Here is a 20,494-nt window from a genome sequence, read left to right as displayed (position 1 = left end):
CAACTGCCAGAAGCAGTTGCAGAAAAGTGTGCAGCATAGCTATTCCAGAAATTATGTACAGAAGAAATGCCTTGCTGCATTGCCTCTTTGCTTTACTTTCTTTTACTCATGTTCACATGATACAATCATACATATATCATATGTTCACATATCTCTATATCTATCTATCTATCTAGTCTATATCTATTTTCATAGATATGCCCAAATCTAAAAACATTTAATGCAGAGATGGAATCAGGGTAAGTGGTCTTGCAGAATAATGAAGCAAGCATCTTGCAATTAATAAAATAAAATATTTATGGAGGTCAGAGGTGGAGGTTTACTAGATTAGGGCAGCACAGTGGGAATAGAAAACTAGCTGTGCCCTGAGGATGGTTTTGTAGCTGAAGCCAGGAAAGATATGTTCAGAGTGCAGTTAGCTCAGCCAAACCTGTTTAGGTACACAGCACTCAGCCTGTTCATAGACTCTGTCTCCAATGATTGACACTTCTCTTACGATCACGTTGTTTTATATTAGAAGGTTGGGGGTTTACCAGATGATTATAATGATCAATAAGTTAAAAATAAATGACAGCCTCATGATTTACCTGGTATAAATCTGAAAAATACATGCATTGTGCTTTGTATTGTCAAGCATAAATTATCGTGTTCTTTCCAGAGTGTGATATCTGTTGTGGGAGTAACTGGTTTGTTTTAGGATTCCTCATGTTAGATAAAATTAATGATGATATTTTCTTCTATTTCCTTATTCAGGACATTTATTCATACAATCAACTCTAAGCTTAAGAGTTTTCCAGGTGAATTTTTGGACACAGAGTGAAATACAGGAACAATAAAGACCCTTTTAGGCAGTAAAGCTGCATTTTTAATCCCAGCAGTGATCTGTCATTCTCTGTTAAAGAGAAGATGCTGGATGTATTTTTAGACCAGCTTAATTCCACTATCTGCATGAGGTTTCTCCTTGCAGTAACAGGAGCAGTGCTTCACTGTGGAGAGCTGACACCTCATCTGTACAGAGGCGGCAAGGTGTTTTCTTCTTTTCTAAGAGAGAGGATGGTTTAAGGTTAAGCCAATAATTATGCCGAAGCTATATGGATTGAGTAGTATTAGGGCTACAGTAAGAGGGAATGGACTTACAACAGCATTGCAGGGAATACCTGCAAAGTCCTTCATCTGAGGAGTCAGCCAGAGATTTGCTTCTCTTGAGCTATAGTTTTTCTTCTGTTATCTCTTCTGGCTACTGAAGACTTTTATTCAGGTGCAGATTTATTGGAGGTGAAGCGTGAAAGTGGGCTAATTTAACTCTCCCCTTAGTCCTGCCTCTTGCTGTTTTCCTCAGAGGCAGCAACCAGTGATAGGAAATCGGAGAAGGATATGGGAATGCATACATATAGAGGTAACAGTGAACAAATTGTTGAGGAGGTGGTAAGCATCCTTTATCCAGTTGGAATTATAGTAATGATTTTTCTTGGCCAAGACAAGAGAGATACAGTCATAAAAAGCCCTGAGTTTTGAAATTCTGCTAATCTAATTGCTCTTTTGAGACCCATTTGTTTATATTGATGGGTACACATTTAAAAGTCAGAATAAAAGAAAGGCACAAAGTGAACAACTAATGTTCCTGAGCAGATGCACTGCCTTGCCCTTAATTGTCTCCTGAGAGGATTGAAGGGATAACTCTACCAGCTACTCCACATCTGAACTAGAACTGGGTTCTGATTAATTGGAGATACTGCTCTAGAGAAAGGCTTGGTGGGAATGGGAGGTGTGAGTGGGTGTGTGTTAACTACAAACCTGAATTTCAGGATGCAGTTCAAATATATCTGAAGACTGGACAGCAGGAGTCCTCAAACTGAAAAATACAATTAAGATGTACAGCACAGGTCTGCTTCACAGCGGGTTTTAAAATGTAGTTCGAGATCATCTCAGGGTAATTAACATCAAAGGGTCAGAATCAGTTTCAGGCAAAATTAAAGAGGTGGAAAACACTCATAATTATATGTTCAGTGCTTTAATAGAAGAAAATAAAAGGTTTGACCTGAAATGGGAAATGGAAACTAATCTGCAGTATACAAGTGTCACTTGAGTCAGATGCCTAAAGGAATTGGCAGTGTCAAAAAGCTTTCTGCTCCCACCTTCCCCTTAGCAAAGTGGATGGTCGATGTGTTGAAGTAGTATTTTAGGGAAAATTCAAAAGGCATTGCTGGCCTGGAAGAATGCCTGAAAGGAAGTGTTTGGGAACATTAAAGTATCTCGTCTGACATACTTAACCAATTTTTGAAGGGACACGGGTTATGAGAAATCCTTTTTATCTTCAGTTCCAGCAATTTCCAGACTGTGTAATACTGTCCCTGAAGCTCTTGCAAAGCAGTTCTAACTATTTGTCATTCATAAGCCCTTCTTCCCAACATTCAGGCTCTGAGTAGATTAAGATTCCAGATCTAGATTTCTCTTACTGTTACATCTCTGGGAAAAAGTCTAAGAAGTTGCTTTAGCAGTAGGGAATTACCTCAGCAATGGCAAACTCTCTAAGAGTCTTAAAATTCAAGTGAGACATACATGGGGATCCCCTGGAATATCTACTGCTGTGAGATGATCTGGCCAATGATACTTTTATGCTTTCCAGGAATCTTCAGGTCCTAGATAGAACCTTTTTTGAGGGAATGAATGCTTTGGCATATTGGTCCCATTCTCAGTGAAAGCCTTCAGAGCTCCTTCTCATGTGCAGTTATTGCAGACACATGAAATTGCATGAGGGTTTTCATGCATGATTGGCTTTTACCTGGAAATCTGCGATATCCTACTGCAGCTTACATGCAGGAAGTTGATGTTCCCTATATGTGTCACATTTATTGTGTGACATAGCAAGGGATGTCCTTGCAAAGTCATAGCTTTGAGAAGACAGGCCCTTCAACCTGCATAAAACCTCAGAGATGTTGTCTTTTCACCCTAATCAGAATGGAAAACAGAATGGAAAACAGAATGGAAAACAAGAACATAAAGGAAAAATATTCTTCTAGTGCTCTCTTTCAATGGTGTCTAAAGGATCATGTTCTGAACATTAACTTGACGTTTCAATTTAACATTAACTGTGTTATAAATGATGACATGAAAAAAAGAATGGCACTTGGAATGACAACTGGAATGTCATTCCAGGTGCTACTCAAACCCTGTGCAGAGGGACTAAAAGTGACTTAAAACCAGTGATAAGAAATGCAAAACTTAGAAGCCATTTAATAGATCTGGTATTAAAAAAAATTACTGTCTTTGATTTTTTATAGTTTTCCTGTATGGACCTAAAAGCCCACTTAGTGTTTCAGTTAGACACAATTAATTAGCAATATAATTTCTACTGGTCTGAAGAACAAGACAGGTGAATGGATTCAAATAATTAAACTATGCTAGCAAGAATTAAGACAAACATGGCAATGGCTAAGCTTGGAGCTTGAAATTGAAGCACAAGAAAATCCCAGTAAGTTATGCACCAGGAGAGATGCACAGCTGGAAACACAATATAGAATTTTTGACAGTCACTTTCACCCCGGCTCTTTGCCAGTAAATCATAATTTCCTTTAGAAGGAAGGAGTACAACTCATGCCTTTACTTTGAAAGAATTTAATGGCCAGTACTTCTTTAACACCTGGAATGAGATGTTAGCGTTGGAATGGGAGCTTAATAGAATTAGTTAGAGAGCATTATGAGAATATACCAAATGATGTGAGTGAAGATAATAAACAGAAATACTAAAAAAACCCAAACCAACCAACCTGACACGCCTCCCCCCTCCGACACCACATCCCCACAGCTCCCCCAAATATATCTTTTGGACCAGGTAAGAAATCATAAGGGCAATGGATGTAAGAACAAATTTGATAGAGTGAAAGGTTAAGCAGTATTTGAAACCTTAAGAAGAAATCTGAACAGGCAAGACACTCCTTAAAATTTATCAGGATCATTTGTAATATTCATTTAATCCCAAATAAGTTCAGAATTCCTCCTGCCTCCCACTGAGCACTGCTTTATGCTTTCAGAGCATTCATTTCCTTTAGGCCTATCCAGGAGCAACCATCACCTGCCTAGACAGTAATCAGATTATGCTAATGGTGCTCCAGAAGCCTAACTAAAGTTTTAACCTGCTGTAAAACACCCTTTCTTTTCAAGCAATTCAAGACCCAGTCTGATGCTTTTTTCACACAGCTTGTCGCGCAACCTGATACTTCATATCCATATGCAATCTGCCAGTCTGATTTAATTGCATAACTCAGTTTACCTGCAGTTTATCCAAGATCAGACCCTACATGAAATCAAACACTGCAGCATTTTGTAGAAGTGCATTTGTGAAGACTATCACTTCTGCTCCCTGAACCCTTTCCCTCCAAAATTTGTTTTTGGGGAACACTATGATCTTGCCATCCCTAGATTTGGTATCCAACTTGAGGTGGCAGCCCTAACACTTGCATGATTTTAGCTACAGATGATCCATCACTGGCAAATAAAATTTTTAATTATATGACACATTTCTTAATCTAACACCAAAAAAAAAAAAAAAAAAAAGGAAAAAAAGAAAACTAAGAATCTCTTTTATGTACACTTAAAAACATTCCTTGCCTGATCAGAATGTAAGAAATTTATGATAAGCTTTTTTAATGCAGGTGTTTGGTGAATCTATTTGGATGACTTTGTAACCTTCTGCTCTACCACTTTCACATTACTGTTAATCTGTGTAATGTCTAAACCAACCCTAAAGAATAGTTCAAGAGGAAGTGATGTACCTTAGTTGTTTCTTTTGGAGCTGCTTCTGAGCACATGCCATTAACACTCTATACATGAATGGGAAAGTAATCATGGTATGTCATTAAAGGCTGGTGATGAACACACTGACAGCATATTTCTCTCATTCATTACTGCTCACACACAATATACCTGATCCAGCTATATTCTTCTCTAATTCCATACATGCCTACTCTTTTTTTTTTTCCAGTCGTCCAGCAGGTCTTTACTTGTCGAGCTCCCTGTTTACAAAGTAAATGGCACATACTGGTAGCCAGCCAGTGCTGTTCATCCAGCTGCTGAGTGCATTTAGCGTGCAACAGGCTTTCACTCCACCTCAGAAAGCTCTGCTTAGAGCTTTAGCACCCAACCCTCCCAAATGAAGATGTTGCAATACTTACAGCACTTTTGAATTAATACAAGAGATGGTCTCATATATCATTATTGCATCTGATAGCATGTTTTCCACTCATGAACCAATTTCCTGGAAGAGTATTTTATGCCCACAACAGATTTTAATTTAAAAGTATGAGACTGTGTTTCCATGTGTATTGCTTCTCTTTACAAACTGAAGGATTACTTTTCTCTTCTCTCCCTGATTTTTCACAATCTGTGGGACAGGACAAGCCAATTGATTTCTTATAACTCCTCATTTAATAAAGTAAGCAATTTTTTTGATCCTTGGGTTTACACCTACATCCTTAGAGTTAAGGATTTTGAAGCAAACTCAAGTACTTTTTCTGCATCTGCAGCTTTCTTCAGAATTCTGTAGAACTTTATGTTTCACCATTTCATTGTCTGGTAACATACTGTCTGCTCAGCAAGGTTAACAGAAATAAATGAAATATCAAACTATACTTACTGCCTGTCCTGGAGATGGCTGGACTCTGTCTTCACAGGGAGGGAAAAGAGACTACAGAGATTTTACTCTAATAAATGTAAAGCATTCCCTAAGCCTCTCCATCCACAGCAATGCCACAGAAGACTACTGGGACAACACTTTATAGAGAAGGAGGTCTAAAACACGTGGAGGATGTTTACATGACACTGCTACCAGGAACTGACCATGAAACAGGGCACTTTGGGGAAAAAGCTTGTCGTGAAAACTGCGTAAAACCCCTGCCTCTGACTGCCAGTAGTGGCTTAGTGGATTCCCCTGAGATGATTTACAAACAAAGGGCACCAAAGTGTGCAAAGGACATGGTTATGTAATTGTGAGGCAATTTCTACAAAAATATGATTATAGTAGTAGTAGTAAATTATTTCCTTTTTTTTTTCTTGCATCAGACAATAGAACACCGACTATCAAAGAATTAAGAGAGTTAACTTCTTTCCTGTTGCTTTTACGTCAGTTTTGACAGGAACTAATTACAGGTGGTTTGCTTAGATGTGATACTAATATTCTTTGTGTATCTGCTGGAGAAACTGCACATGTAACTAAATAGAGTTAATATGATAAATGTACTAGAATTAGTATGATAAACATATCTGAGATACTAAATATCCATCAAATATCTGTCTATCTAAATAAGTTGCTTCAACACTGCAAGCCAAGTTTAGACACATGCATTTTGCTGTGTTAAATATGCACATTATTCAAACCAGGGCAACTGATCTGCAGATTAGAATTATTTGTACAGGTAACTGAAACAAATTAAATGCTCCCCATTACAAACCCATATTTATGGTAAGTATGCTAAATGTTTAATCATCCAGCTGGGGTAGAGTTACATACTTACTTAGATAAAATTCTAGAAATCTGATGCAACTGTTTGAAGACTTATTACATTTCTCCTGGGCAAAGATTACAGATCAGCATTAATTTTCAAGACCTAATTTAGATGACCGAGGTTACCTTTCATTTTTGCACTAGTGCATTCTCTGTATAATATAATGTTTTGCCATGAACATCTTATGTTATTGCAAGAAATTATATTATGTGTGGAAAGATTTTTAAATTATGTGAAAAACCAATGTGAATGTACCTACATGGAGAATATTTTAGTACTCCGAGAAGTAAAAAACCATTATGATTACAGAGCACTTAGCAGAACTGCTCAAAGATTATCTCTCAAGGAGATTTCTAGGACAGAAAACAACAAGTAGCTTACTAAAAATTCCTATTTAAATATGGAATGTCTTCTAGATGCTGGACTTTTATTACAGGTAAGGCTAAGACAGTCCAAGCTTGTAGACCTGTGAGTTTTCTATCTAAATAATTCTCAAAGTTCTTAGAAAAGAGTCAGAAACCTTTTATTTCTTGGGCAAAGAACAAACAAAAAACCCCCATCCCCATCAAGTTCGGAAACAGAATATTCTGAATACAAATACTCTGTCAAACTCACGGGACTTCAGACACAATCTAATTGCAAAAATTGACTGATTGAACTAAGAAACAGTTAAGGGATACAAATTCATGTGTCTGCTATAAACAAATGTAATTTTATTTTTAGGTGATGCAAAAAGCAGAAGGAATAACTGCTATAGGAGATACAGGAGACTTTAATTTATGTACAAACCCTGAGTAAATGAGTGACACACATTTTAATGCAGATAAATGTAAAAGAGTTAGATAGGACCAATGAATAGATATTTGCTGATAAGAAAGAAACAGATGTGAGTGCAGGGGAAGTAAAAATAGACACATCTTCTCTTAAAGATACACCTAAAACGGCCAAAGGAATTTGGGAAAACATCACTATGTAATGAGGGTGTATTCTAGCAAAGAAATGCCCAAATTGCCTCTTACATAACGAGCATAAGCAGTGGCCTAATTTTATACTTTTTAAGCTCTCCCTTGATACAACCCTTTTTTTGAAATATACCACAAAGCAGACTCGAGATACAAATATATTTCAAAATGCCCAGGAAGAAAAACAGGAGCTATGCAAGGAATCCTTTACAGCAAAAGCAAAGCTGTTAATTAAAGCCTGAATTCTGAAGACACACAGTACTTAACTTTTGCTTTAATCCCAGTCATTTCAATGCCTTGACTTGTTGAATCTTTCCCTTCATTGCTGTCTCTCAGTTGCCCTTGCAACTCACCTTGTGTTTACCAGCTGGGTTCTGTAAAGGCTGTTTAACAGAACCCCACATACCCTAAAAGTACAGTCCTGGAAGCCATTTCTTAACTGTCTGGAGGGTGGTCAGAGAATCTCCAGTTTCCACACATTCTCACACAAGAAGCAGCAAGAGAATTAATTTGTTTCCATAAAGGTAAGATTTGGAACATTTAGGATTTGACACGTAACGTGTCACTGAAAGAATAAGAACTCCAAACAGAGCTATCCATTAAGGAAGTTAATACAAAGCAAATGTCATAAGCCCTGCAGATTTGCTTAGGAAGCAAGGGGAGTGATGGCTAGGATCTGCCATGGAACATCCTTTCTTGGAGAATGGAGGGTTATCATCTGTTTTTGGAATGCATTAAGAAGACCCTAAGGGTCTTTGGTGATCAGTAAAAATCAAATAGCCTCTTGGATTTTGTAGCTTAAGTAGGTAGGCATAGGCCAGGCAGAGTGGGAGAGCTAGCAGCAGACAGCATCATGAAGCTTATTCTGTACCATTATTAAACCAATGCCTGTGCCTACTGTAGGGATTTCAACTACTGGCTTGAGGTTCCTTTTCTTAGAATCAAGATCAAAGCTCTGATTATATAGGGACATTAACAATTTAATGTCTTTTGGTTTTTTTGTTTTGTTTTTTTCTTGCAAGAGGGGGCGTGTTACTGTTTGTGATGTTCATCCTGCCAAAATCCAGTTAGGGCTGTTGAACACTCCCTATCAGTTGCAATCTGGTTTTGTTGCCGCCTGCTTTATTGGAAAGAGCATCATGCTGCAGGGCATGCATTTAATAGTTAATATACTTATTATCAAGTGCAGCTTTTGCCGCCCTCTACATTTCACAACCAGGTCTGGTGTTGAAGGATCACAAAATTGTGAGTGCTCCCTATTTTTTCGTGTAGATGCCCACCAGGTGAAGAAGTCAGGTTGAGTAAGATCCCAAGCTGTTAGGACAGTCTCCCACCACGGTCACTATTAATGGCTACATAAAGGCACACAGTGCTTTAACTCACTCACACAGTCTGATTAAACTCTGGACTATTTTCTGAGGGCAAAGTCATCTCCACAGAGCCTATACCTGGAGCTGCCTCATTCAGCAGCATTGCGTATGAATTTGGCTAATTAGCATTGAAGGAAGGTAACTGAGGAATTCATTGCATACAGAGGAGTCAAAGCAAAGTGCTGAGGCCCAGCAGGAGCAGCACCACACTGAAATCTGGGGCTTCAGCAGATTCTCAAGGAGAGGAGGATGCCAGATCCACCTCCTCTCATCCTGCAGCTCGCTGGTGTGAGCTGACTGGCAGTCAGTAGCTGGCCCTGTAACAGTTAATTTTTTGACAGAGAAGCTGCCAATGTGCAAGGTTGTCGATGGTTTGGAGAAATGCATTTTCTGAATTGTGTGGATGTTACTTCCAATGTATTTGCCTCCCTCTCCAGACCAGACATGTATTTCCCCACTGTCTTGCGAAGCCCATTTCACTCCTATTCAGAAAGCAGCAACATGGATATCAAAACTCTGTGCTAACAGTGTATTTGAAACCTAGGCTTTTGTGAGCAAGGAAACAACTCACATAAATGTGGAAATGTTTGTTTTCCTGTTCAGCATTCCCCCCAAGCATTTACCTATTATGGCCACTTACCTGCTTTACCAATGAGCAGCTAAAGGGTAGATAACAAACATTTAGCAACCAAGGATGCATCTTTTTGCTTTACTCAGAACTCTGAGGGCATCCAGCATCCAGTTCCCAGTGAGTCTGGAAGTCAACAGGAACCCAAGAGCTGAGCTTACCCTCCCTTTTGGCAAGAAAAGCACCACCTGGTGAACCACTTTGAAAGGCTGCAAAAAGTAAACTGATTGGCAAACACGTAGTGAAGTCCTTTGTTCTCACAAAGAATAAGCTGGAGATCCTTCCCTGCAGTGACACCAATCAGAGAGGGCCTGAGGATGGCATGAGGGGCAGGATGAAAGGAAGGGATGGTGTTCATGGTACAATGTGCAGGTCCACCTGCTTCCTGCACTGTTCCTAGCTGGGTTCTCAGGTACTGAAAAGTGATTTGTTTGAAGGTCATCCATTCTTCTGTGCTTAAATAAAGTTTTTGGTAAAGTGTTAGTCATTCATGGAAGAATTAAACCATCAGAGCCATAGTTTCATGCCAAGAAATCATAATATGGTTACTCCGGGCTCAAGTCCAAAGTGAAAGCAGTTTGTAAAGTCTAGTTAAAATACTTGTACAGTTTAAGAATTTTTTAGGCTCTCTTCCATCTTTAAAATCTACACCCATGTATACAAACAGTTTAAGCATTATCTATCTGTTTTCATGCTCTTTAATCAGCTGAATTAAAAAGCATTCCTTCAAACTGCATGTGTTCATGAGAAGTTTATGGAGGTCACTACATTTAGTGGCACCGTATATTACCGTATCTTATCCTTTTCTGAAGGAATGTATTCCTGACAATGTTTCAACTTCTGAGTCAGGAAAAAAGGGACCAGGGAAAGATATATTTAGGACAAAGCAATCAATGATCCTAAATCGGAAAAGCCTCCCCTTTAAGATGAGGCAGTGAGGATTTGCTGCCTTATCTATATTGTATGCTGGAACACAGTGCAGAGATCCTGAGGGCAGTACTGGGGCTGAAGGCAGAGTAGCTGGGCACATGTGGCTCTGTAGGACTGGTCGTAGTAGCTGCTCCTCATTGCCTTTGGTTGTGACTGGATGTAGGGTACAGAGAGCATGGTGCAGGCAGTGGATTTTAGTTGTGGCTACTCTGGTTAAAGACTGGGAAGAGATAGGTAATTTCTGGTAAAAAGTGAAAGTATCTTCCAGTGGAAAAGACATTTTCTTCCACTCAATTAGAAACCTTTTATTATCCCCCCCCAGCTGTTTCCCCAAGTTTATGATTACCATCTTTATTGCATGGTGTATGTCCTTTCTTATATTAAGCCCAAATATCTGTCAGTAGGAAGGTCTTGCCTGTCATGATAAAAGAGCTGCAGCTAAATCAGTGTCATAGTCCCAGAGAGGCAGGTTCAGAGGCAGTAGAAGTGCCCTGTTGGATCACAGAAAATTTTGCTGACAGTTCTGCAGAAATGCAACTTCTTTAGGCTCTCAATCTCCTTCTAGCATGTCCAAAACGGAAAGATAGAATAAGTACTAGCTCTGCTGCAGACTGGATGGAGCTCTAGGAAGCTTGAAGCAAGTGTGTCTGCAGTTTCCAAAGTTATCCTGTGCTTTTGGAAAGGACCGTTTTGGGAAAAGCTTCAAAGAAAGAGAGTCTGTCAGCTTTTTAAAGCTATTGATCAGTTTAGATGTTTTAGACTTTCACCACTACAGACTAGAAAAATTTTGATGACAGCAGTCTCCTGATTAGCATTTGCTGTTCTCTTTAGTTCCTAAGTTGAAGCCTGCTGAAGTGTCCTTAGTCTTTGCTGCATGGGCCTCCAAAGCCCCCTGTACCTTTCAGTGGATCCAAAAGCATACATTTGGGCTTTTAAGCAAGAAACAAAGAATGAAGGAAAGCCAGGAAGTCATCAATCTAGGAAAAAAGTAAAAGTTTTAACTTTGACTCCTCCCAACACCTGATTAAAGGCTAACACAGCAGCTGGTCTGGAAAGACTGCTTCCCTCCTGAGACCCAAGGTAAGCAAACACTGTAAATGCTCTGGGGGAGTGGCAGAAGAAAAAAGGTGGAAAATTTCTGTTAGCATGGACTTTATTGAGATGGGCCCAAACAAAATCTGAGTAACTCTTCAGCTATGAGATGTGCTAATCTTAGCATGGAACTCTGCAGCTCATGACCATTGTTAGGTGAGAATTTTATGTAGACTGTTTAAACATAAAAATTGACGTAATATAGCATATAGATGTGTTTGCCAGACAGCAAACAACAAATGATGGCCACACACAAACATGCACATGATTTCTTTTGATGCAGGAAGCTTTACCATTCAAAACAGTTGCCTGAAGTGATGGGTTGAAGATAAGCTTTCAGCTTAGAACTGAGCACCATTAACCATGTGGGAAGTACCTGTGAGTTGGACCCAAGTGCAGTATTAAAAATACAGAGGTATTGCATTAACTCTGTACATCAGTGATTGTAAGTGGGAAAACTACCAGCTTATAGTGATGTTGAACTGAAAGGAAGTAAAGTAAGAACACAGAAATAGCTTCACTAACATTCAGTGGTTGTGACATATACCAGCATCATCTGGTTTTAACAACAGATTAGCAGAATCATTTAAAAAAAAAACCCAAACAGACAAAATTGAAACACAACCGAAACCAAAAACCCAACTCAAAACCTTCAAACCACACCCCCAAAATTACAAGAATAAAACTATTCTCATTGGAGAGTCTAGAAGGACCTGTGAGTGGCTATATTGCCAGCTTTACACAATATATATTATGTATAATTATCAAGTGACATATATATGAACTCATTTACGAGAAGCTATTAGGAGAGCTAAGGATAGAATACTTTGAATTATGATGCTAAGAGTCCACGCTAACTGTAGGTCCATATAAAGCTACTGAAAACCTATGGCTAATTACAGGCCATAAACGAAGCTGAGAGCAAGCCAGCACCACTAAGGAAAAAAAAAAAAAAAAGAAACCAACCCCAAAAAACTCCACCACAGAATAACTAAGAATGGGACCCCTCACTGGCAGAATAAGTTATGATGTAAAAGGCACCAATATCACAGCACCAGCATTGCACAGTAACTCCAAAACAGACACTGGATAAGGAGTACAAAGGAAAGCTTGTCCCCACACCATCTAGGAAGACAAGTTAATGATGTTCCTGAGTGTTCAAACACTGAGTAACCATGGTTATCCATTCTCTGCAGTACCAATAACTCACCCCAGCTGCCAAGCTGAGTGCTAAAGAACCCCATCCCAAACCAAAAATCCCAACCCTCTGCAGGCCTAGATAGAAGTATGGTACAACAGGAGATATTCTGATGCTGCTTATGGAACAGCTGCCCCCTGCCAAGGTTCACTGCAGTTTGAGAAGGGCATAATATCCTTGCTTGCAGGGAGATAGGCTGAAGGCTGGAGGTGCCACTCTCTGCATGGATCCTTCTGGCTCTTTTCAAGAGCTGAGGCAGATGAGGGGTGAGGGAGAAGAGGAACATCAAGGTATCAGGAAGATACAATGCTGACAATAAATTATTGAGTTCTATTTTAAACATCAGAGCTTCCTGTCATTGGGTTACAGCCACAGTAAAGTCAAATGTGTCCTTAATTGAAACTACTGGAACATAACATGTTGGGCTGGGCCTTTTCTGAAAGTCCATTTGTTTCAACTAGATTTCAGAAGGCGTTGGGCATCTGGACTCAAAAATCTCAGCCTTAAATTTTTGCTATAGAGGTTTAAGGGAGATTTTTTCCATATTATTGAGAGTAAAGTTAAGTAGATTTTGGAGAGAAACTTTCCAGAAATCAACACTAATTATGTTGCTTTGGTAGTAAGAGATCAAAAAAGTCATTACCAGATTAAACATACTTTTCATTTTTTGGAGGCTTTGCTAGATTACATGGCTCAGGTAGTTAATTTAAAAACTAGCCCCTTTGAGTTTCCCACTTTGCTGTACAGATAATGAGCAATTCTAAACTCAGTTGGTCATGATATTTTCGTAAACTATTTGATCTCTTAACTTTTCTTGATAAAACATTATCTGTGAAACAGAGAAATGAACCAAATATTATGGAGCATTTTAATACTTAGAACAACAAAAAAACCCCACAAACCCCTTACAATCCATCACTAGTTAAGTTTGAAAATTCAGTTCCTTTTCTTTTCAGCCCATATCCATAAAGTATTTCTACTCATAAAACAAACCAAAACTATTTCTATATAACAGATACAGAAAGAGACAAGAGCAAAAAGGAAAGCAAAATCTGGTTACCAGTGCCATTTCCAGTGGAGAGGTGAATTTCAAGAAGGTATGATTAAGTCTGTATTAAGAGTTGAATTATAACTGCAGAGGTTCTAAATAGAGCCAGCACATTTGGCTTAATTAATGAGAACAGCTGGGAATACGGACAGAAAGGCTGAAGGAATGGTAATGGCTACTGGCACTTGACATGACTAAGTGACAAAACAGGATGTGATTGTTGTTGTTTCCTTGCTTTAAGTCCTTTGGAGTCAAAAAGCTAGAGGGCATTTTAAAGTTTATTTCTTTCCAAGCTCATACTTTATTTATCCTGACATCCTAAACTCACACATCACTTGCTAAAATTCTTTAACATCTAGAGGATGACAAATGCTTTATAAGCTTGATATAAAAATTGCCCTTTTATGGCATGGCAGCAGCAGGGAGATGGACCTGGAATTCAGTTTCAAACAATCACAATGCCAACACAGTCGAGAACCCCAGGTCTAACTGGGGTTGGTTGTACGCTTGTCACGAGATCAGCAGGGAATTCATTTTAAACTGCTGACAGTGGAATCCCAGGCAATTTCTTTTTGTTCATACAGCATTTGTTAACCTCAGTTAATATCCTTAAGAAGTAACACAATCCAGGTTTATTTATGCATATAATCTGTTCCAGCAATCTGTTAAATCATATGTTTACATTTCAAGTAAAGCCCAATTACTAAACTTTATTCACCTCTTCCAGTGCAACTTTAGCAAGAATTACTGTTGATAGTACCTCATGATATTTTAAAATACACTACAGTTAGGTTTCACACCAGAGTAAGATCAATCTGCTGTTACTGAAGACCCACAATATTTATTGCAACTTGACTGTGAAAATTCCTGTTTATTAAATCTTTTAACCTGTAGATCAGCAGCTCATTTCTCTGCATTTGTGTGCTTACCATTAGGTCAGCAATAAAGTGTTCTCAGAAGTGGATTAATGCTTTGGAATGCTCACAGGGATGCAACACTGTCACATAACAATGCACATACACACAGAGGATTAAAGGCAGTAATACAGGCTTGCAGGCAGCTTTGCTCTACAACAGGAGCAGACAGTCCCTGCAGGATCAGCAGAAGGCATTTAACTTGCACACACAGATTTGCAGAGCTTTACATATGAGGTACTCAGTGAAGTAAACAAGATTATTTATCTGCATAAAATAAGCGTGCATGGAAGTCTTCGAAGTCTATGGACTCAAGTTGCTGCCTACCTATTCCCCAGCAAAACGTGTTGGATTTTCACTACCCAGTCACTTGCACACTCCTTTTCTCTAAAGGCCCCAAATTTGTAACATGGAGTGTAAAATGCTGTGTGCCTTGTTCACTGGAGAGAGAAGGAGCAAAATGAACTTCACCTAGTTAGCAGTTTTCAGCTTAAAAGATGTGTTTCAGTTCTCCCTGTACACATCTTTGGACCCTAAAATTCATGCTGTATCTCAGGAAGCTTCAGAGCCTGTGCTTGAAGGACACAATATGTCCCGTGTTTCAGTAAAAAAGACACCAGAATTTATTTCCCTAATGCTCTAAGACTTTCTGCTCTTGTTTTTTATGCTGAAGAGTCAATAAAATGATTTGTCAATTCAGTTTCCTTGAAAAGCTATCAGTGTTTCTACATGGAAACAGATTTCTTCCAAGACAGAGTATGGGCTTTTTTTCAAAGATTCTGTCTAAGCTGCATTACTTCACTACAGGGCCAGATAAAGAGCGTCCATGTAGATATTACTGTGACTCATTTGGCAGACAGCTATTTGTAAAAGATTGCAATTTTACTGTGTGCTGAAACCACAGTTCAGCCAGTCTGTGAACAAAGACTTGCTTTCTCGTATTTCAGATTTTTAACTTGCAGCCTGCTGCCCAACAGACTGTTAATTAAGGGCTGATCGTCTTTAATCTTCATATTGCAAAGGTTTTACAGTCTTGCTTTGTATAGAGCATAGTATTTAGAGAAACAGTGAGCTGATCTCAGCTGGCTTGTCTAGATGCTAATGATGTAAATATACATCTCTGGAGAGGAGCTCGTTTTCCTCAGTTACACTGACATGGAATCAAAAGCCAATTGTATGCATCAGTGTTCAGATCCAGCCACTATCTAGTGCTGAATGTTTTGGTTTGGACCAAGCAGAACTAATGTGAGATAAGATAATCTGCATGTGCCTTGTATTAAAAAAAAAACAAACAAAAAAAACCCCATCAAGGCCACAAAAAAACCCCAAACCCCCCAAACAATGACAAGAAAAAGCCTGACACATATGATATCCCACCATTTTATAATTTCTCAGCTGCAAGATTAAAAGAAGATCAGATCATGAGAGAACTGATACTAAGGAAACTTGACTAATCATTTGTGACCACAGAGGAATTCTACTGGGAATGGAAGAGAGGGCAAGCAAAACCGGAAGAAAAGGAATCTGACTGACGAGGGTGGAAAATGAAGGAAAACAATTCAAGATTTGCCAACCCACAACTTTTGACTGCTCTGTTTTCTGTAGTTGTTTCAGGCTCTGATTAAGACTTTTGCCCCTTCAGTGAGGCACTGGTAAGATTTCTTTCACTGCTGTGTTTACTCATGTAGAATCTCTGATGTGAACCTAGAGTACTGCTTTTACCTTCATCAGGACACTTACCTGTGCGCTCTCTCCTTTTTCTGTGTGTTTTGCTCTCTGTCCTTCCCTTGACCATCAGTGCTGCCCCTGAAGAGCTTGATTCCCTTCCTGCTGCAGAAGGGTTTTCTCTCTAAACCATGACCATGTTACTACATCTTTTGTGAGCTTCATGTCAGTAGATCACCGCTAGCTAAAGTAATAGCAAGATTCAAGCCACCTGTAGCTCAAGGAGATCAAATACTTCTCCAAGTCCATTTCCATTACATCACTGGAACAGAAAGAGCCCTGGAATCTTGCTTGTGTGTGCGACTTCCATTCTCTCTTTTGTACTGGCCCAATTTTGTCTTCATTCTCCACTATCCTTTATTTATTTCCCTAAAACTTGTGAATTGGAAGATTATTGATTCCAGCCTTCTAATTTCCTTACACCAACATTAAACTGAACATCTGTGGCTCTGTTGTAATGTTAATAAATATTTGAATACAGGAAATGGGATACTGTACTGCTAGAGATAATATGTATCTTCACTCAGGTCTTACAATAAGCATCTCTTCCACATCTCCTTTTGTCCCCACTGTATCTGCTACGATAGATAACCACTCAAAGTTTTGCCCTCCTGCAGAGAAACTGGAAAGAGAAGGGGAAACTAACTGCTCCATCTATCAAGGTTCCCTCTGGCCCAAAGCTGTGTTCACTTCCACAGGGGATCTTCAGTGTAAGCACATTTTGTGCCGCAGAGCATGTGCTAGTTTACATCCTGTTTTCATTCCTGCAGAAAGTTCACTTCCTAAGCAGTAATGGGGAGAGTTTCTGTAATCTCTTGATTGGACAGACTATATAAGAAGCCATGTTCTCTGAGCAACACGAAAACCTGGAGGCCTGAAATAGGCAGAAGATGCATTGGCCCTCTTGAGACTCGGTGTTACTGTGCACAGTGGGTTGTGTAGACCAGCATGATTACCTCTGGAGACTTTATTAGGAAAAAAATTATTGATTAACCTACAGAGAAAAACACACCCCGTACAGTACTTCCAGCTAATTCCTGCCATTTGCCTCTGTGCTGTCACTCCTAAAACACAAAGAAATTATACCTTACTAATGTCTAATTATTCACCATCTCCACTACCTTTTCACCGTTTGGTGCAGCCATTTTCAGCAGCACCAATCAATAGCAATACCACATTTCAGAGTATCTGGTACTCCATCTTTTTTTCACCTTTATATTCAGCTCACTCATTTGATAAATTCTGTGGCCTGGTAGATTAATAGGTTCCTTTTCTAATGCAAGAGTTTTTGCTACTTTTATCTTGTCATGTCTAAAAGAAGTCCACCCAAGAATATGTTGAAAACTTGCTTTTTTCCTAGGTCTTCATTAATTAAAAAAAGAAAAAAGGCTGAGAGGATGATTACTTATTTTTAGCCAGTAGCAACTCTATAAGGTTATGCAATTGTCAATGAAAATCGTTTGACCTACATACATTTTATTAATGATGATGAACCAAAATGAAGGAAAGAAAACCTTATTATGAATATTTTACAAGATTAGTATGTTTCTCTGTAACTTCATATCAAATATTATTATTTTCCAGTATGTACTAAACACTCTTCAAAAACATTCTGACTTTCAGATGTTAAGATGTAAACCCTCCAAGAATAAAATCTCATTTGTCTTTCTCACTTCACCAGTCTCATAACAGGTAAGTGAACACAACAGATAAAGCATAATCTGAAATGGTTAATGTCAAAGCTTGTAACATGAATATGTATTAATGTGCTTGTTCATCACTCCTCTCTCGCAAGGCTCATAGTTGTTTATCATTTGGGCTTAAATATTCCATGCCCAGTGCATGGCTGAGTTTGGATGTTTTTTTTTTTTTTAAGAGTGTGTGTGTGTGTGTGTGTGTGTAAAGCTCTGCCAGTTCTAGCTATTTACCAAGAATTATGGTAACAATTTTCTATGCCTCACATAGCAGACTGTATGTACAAAACAAAATGAGAGAATGAGAGGAACACATGTCAAGGAGGAATCCTATGCTGTTTCAAGATAAAAAAAAAAATCCATCCAAGTTTGACCAAGTTAAAAGCTTTTGATAGAATCTCATAAATGCCATTTGGACCCTCCTGCCTGGGCATCTTAGTATCTGACAGTGGTATGGGTTTACACTCGCTGATTGTGCCCAGCTTCCGTAGAGTTCCTAGCACTTATTAGCTCTATTGACAGCTCCTCAAACTAGAAAGTAGCAAAGATGGACATTCCCAGTGGAGCTAATTTTGGATCAGGGCAGGCACTCAGTGCAGGAGCAGCAGCAGTCAATTTTTCCTAAATTCTTGAATATTATTTTCTATGATAATTGGGCTTGATGATCTTAAAGGTTCTTTCTAACTTTAACAATTCTATAAAATTTTATGACATTCAGGAAGAGGGTTAAAAAGCTTTTTGGTTTTAAAACAGAAGGTCAGAAAGTATTTTGAAGAGGAATCAAATGAAATGAAAGTCAAGGTACTTAATTTTTAGATTTCTGAACAAGCTTGCCCTTGTACTAGCTAGGTTCCATGAAAAATTGTGTAGAAAATGAGTCTGCAAGCTCCCCTGCTCTTTTTTTTTTTTTTTAATTTTATTTCTATGATGCTAATGACTTAAAAATATATGAATGACCGCTACACTCATTAAGATGAACAAAATGCTACCTACCTTCCAACCCCAGCATCCTTCTCACTCTGCAGGCTAACAAAGAGAGAACAGCACAATGGGTTGTACAGATTCTTATCTTCTAAATCTTACCCTGATGTCAATAATATGCAAATGAGTGCCTACTTTTAAAGTTGAACATAGTAACTCAATCTATCCTATCCCAAGTCAGTGTTTGAACTGTGGGCTTCATGGCATCTTGTAGCTTGTTGTCCTTGCCTAGCACCTCTGTTACAGTCCCTTTTCTGATCTTTGGTTTTCCACAGTTCACCAAAGTTATTGCACGGCTATCAATTCCATACTGTTTCAAAAGAGCAGCTATAGAAATAAAGCTGGCTCTTCATTTACTGTTCTCCTGCCCCCCATCAAATCCCATTAAACAAGATGAAACTGTAGAGTCTGCTTCATCACAGGATCCCAGTTTTAAATCAAGAATTAAGGAGAGCAGTGGTGGGATTCCTTTGGTATACGCCCATTATTGGCACAGCTAGTGGTGGATTTGGTGGGGCATGTTTCTTACTCTAGCCCTGACTTCCTCATGACCCCCGTGTGCACACAGCAGTAATCCTGCCTTTTGGGCAGCAGGCAAAAGCCCAGACTGCATCTCACCTAGGTAGGAAGAAAGGCAAAGCTGCCTGAACAGCACTGCTTTGTTTGCCACATTGTTGGGTTTTTTTCCTGGCTGTATTGAACCTTGTTTTGTTTTAGCCATTGTTCAGGTCTTGGCTGTACAGGACTTGTTCTAGATCTCTATTTTTTCCTGTAATTTATTGGCCTTATCAGAAAAGATGGTTCCCTGTGGAACAGCTATATTTAGTTGATTTTGGATTCAGTTTTAGTCTTATAGTGACAACTGTGCCCTCAAAAGCAGCTTGTAAACAGTTCCATGGAAAGGCATAGAGCACTCCAAGGGCTCACCAGAAGAGGAAATGGGGCCACAAGTGCAGGACAGATAAGATCCCTAAGGGGATAGAGATAAGATTTAACCATAGAGACCAACCATTTAAAACAAAAGAGATTATGATAATAGGTAACATGAAGGTAGGCAAGGGGTTTTGGGGAACCACGCAGCTGAGCTTTGGGTGATGTGTTTTAAAGAAAGCTGTGATGCAGACAGAGTATAAGAAAGCCAGGTCCATTGCTTCATGCAGAAGAAGAAAAGTGAGATTTCCACTTTGTTAAATAGTAGTGGAACAGTTAGGAGGGGAGAACAGCTCTTTAGTGAGCTGTTACAAAAAGCTGGTTTAAGAATTGTTAGCAGCACAGAACAGAAGGACAGAAGCCATATTCTTGCCTTCAGAGCCACACCCTTAGCTACTCCTACTCTACTTTCCCATGTTTCTTGTGGAACACTGTGCTTGTTTGGAGAAGCCCCTGCAGCTTCTCTCAAACCTCAGCAGGATCAGCCTGGGCAACACCGAACATATCCATGGGCAACTTCTG

The 20,494-nt window shown here is 39.1% G+C and overlaps 1 protein-coding gene and 1 long non-coding RNA gene across 8 annotated transcripts in view; one reads left to right on the top strand and one right to left on the bottom strand.

The window, feature by feature from the left end:
• Positions 1–20,494, top strand: part of LOC116446760 — a 51,467-nt gene that overhangs the window by 12,917 nt on the left and 18,056 nt on the right. For 3 of the 7 annotated variants that reach the window (XR_004241361.1, XR_004241365.1, XR_004241363.1), the window contains exons 2-5: positions 11,222–11,470; positions 13,696–13,777; positions 16,038–16,294; positions 17,991–18,059. This is a non-coding gene — a long non-coding RNA (uncharacterized LOC116446760). The remainder of the gene's footprint in view (positions 1–11,221; positions 11,471–13,695; positions 13,778–16,037; positions 16,295–17,990; positions 18,060–20,494) is intronic. The other 4 variants (XR_004241364.1, XR_004241360.1, XR_004241366.1 and 1 more) reach the window with 4 other exon arrangements.
• The window catches only part of SLC39A10 (solute carrier family 39 member 10), a 75,079-nt gene that overhangs the window by 48,140 nt on the left and 6,445 nt on the right, over positions 1–20,494 (bottom strand). The window lies entirely within an intron of this gene.

Source organism: Corvus moneduloides, chromosome 7 (genome assembly GCF_009650955.1).
Source record: "Corvus moneduloides isolate bCorMon1 chromosome 7, bCorMon1.pri, whole genome shotgun sequence".
Lineage (NCBI taxonomy): Eukaryota > Metazoa > Chordata > Aves > Passeriformes > Corvidae > Corvus > Corvus moneduloides.
This window is presented reverse-complemented; position numbering and strand designations above follow the sequence as displayed.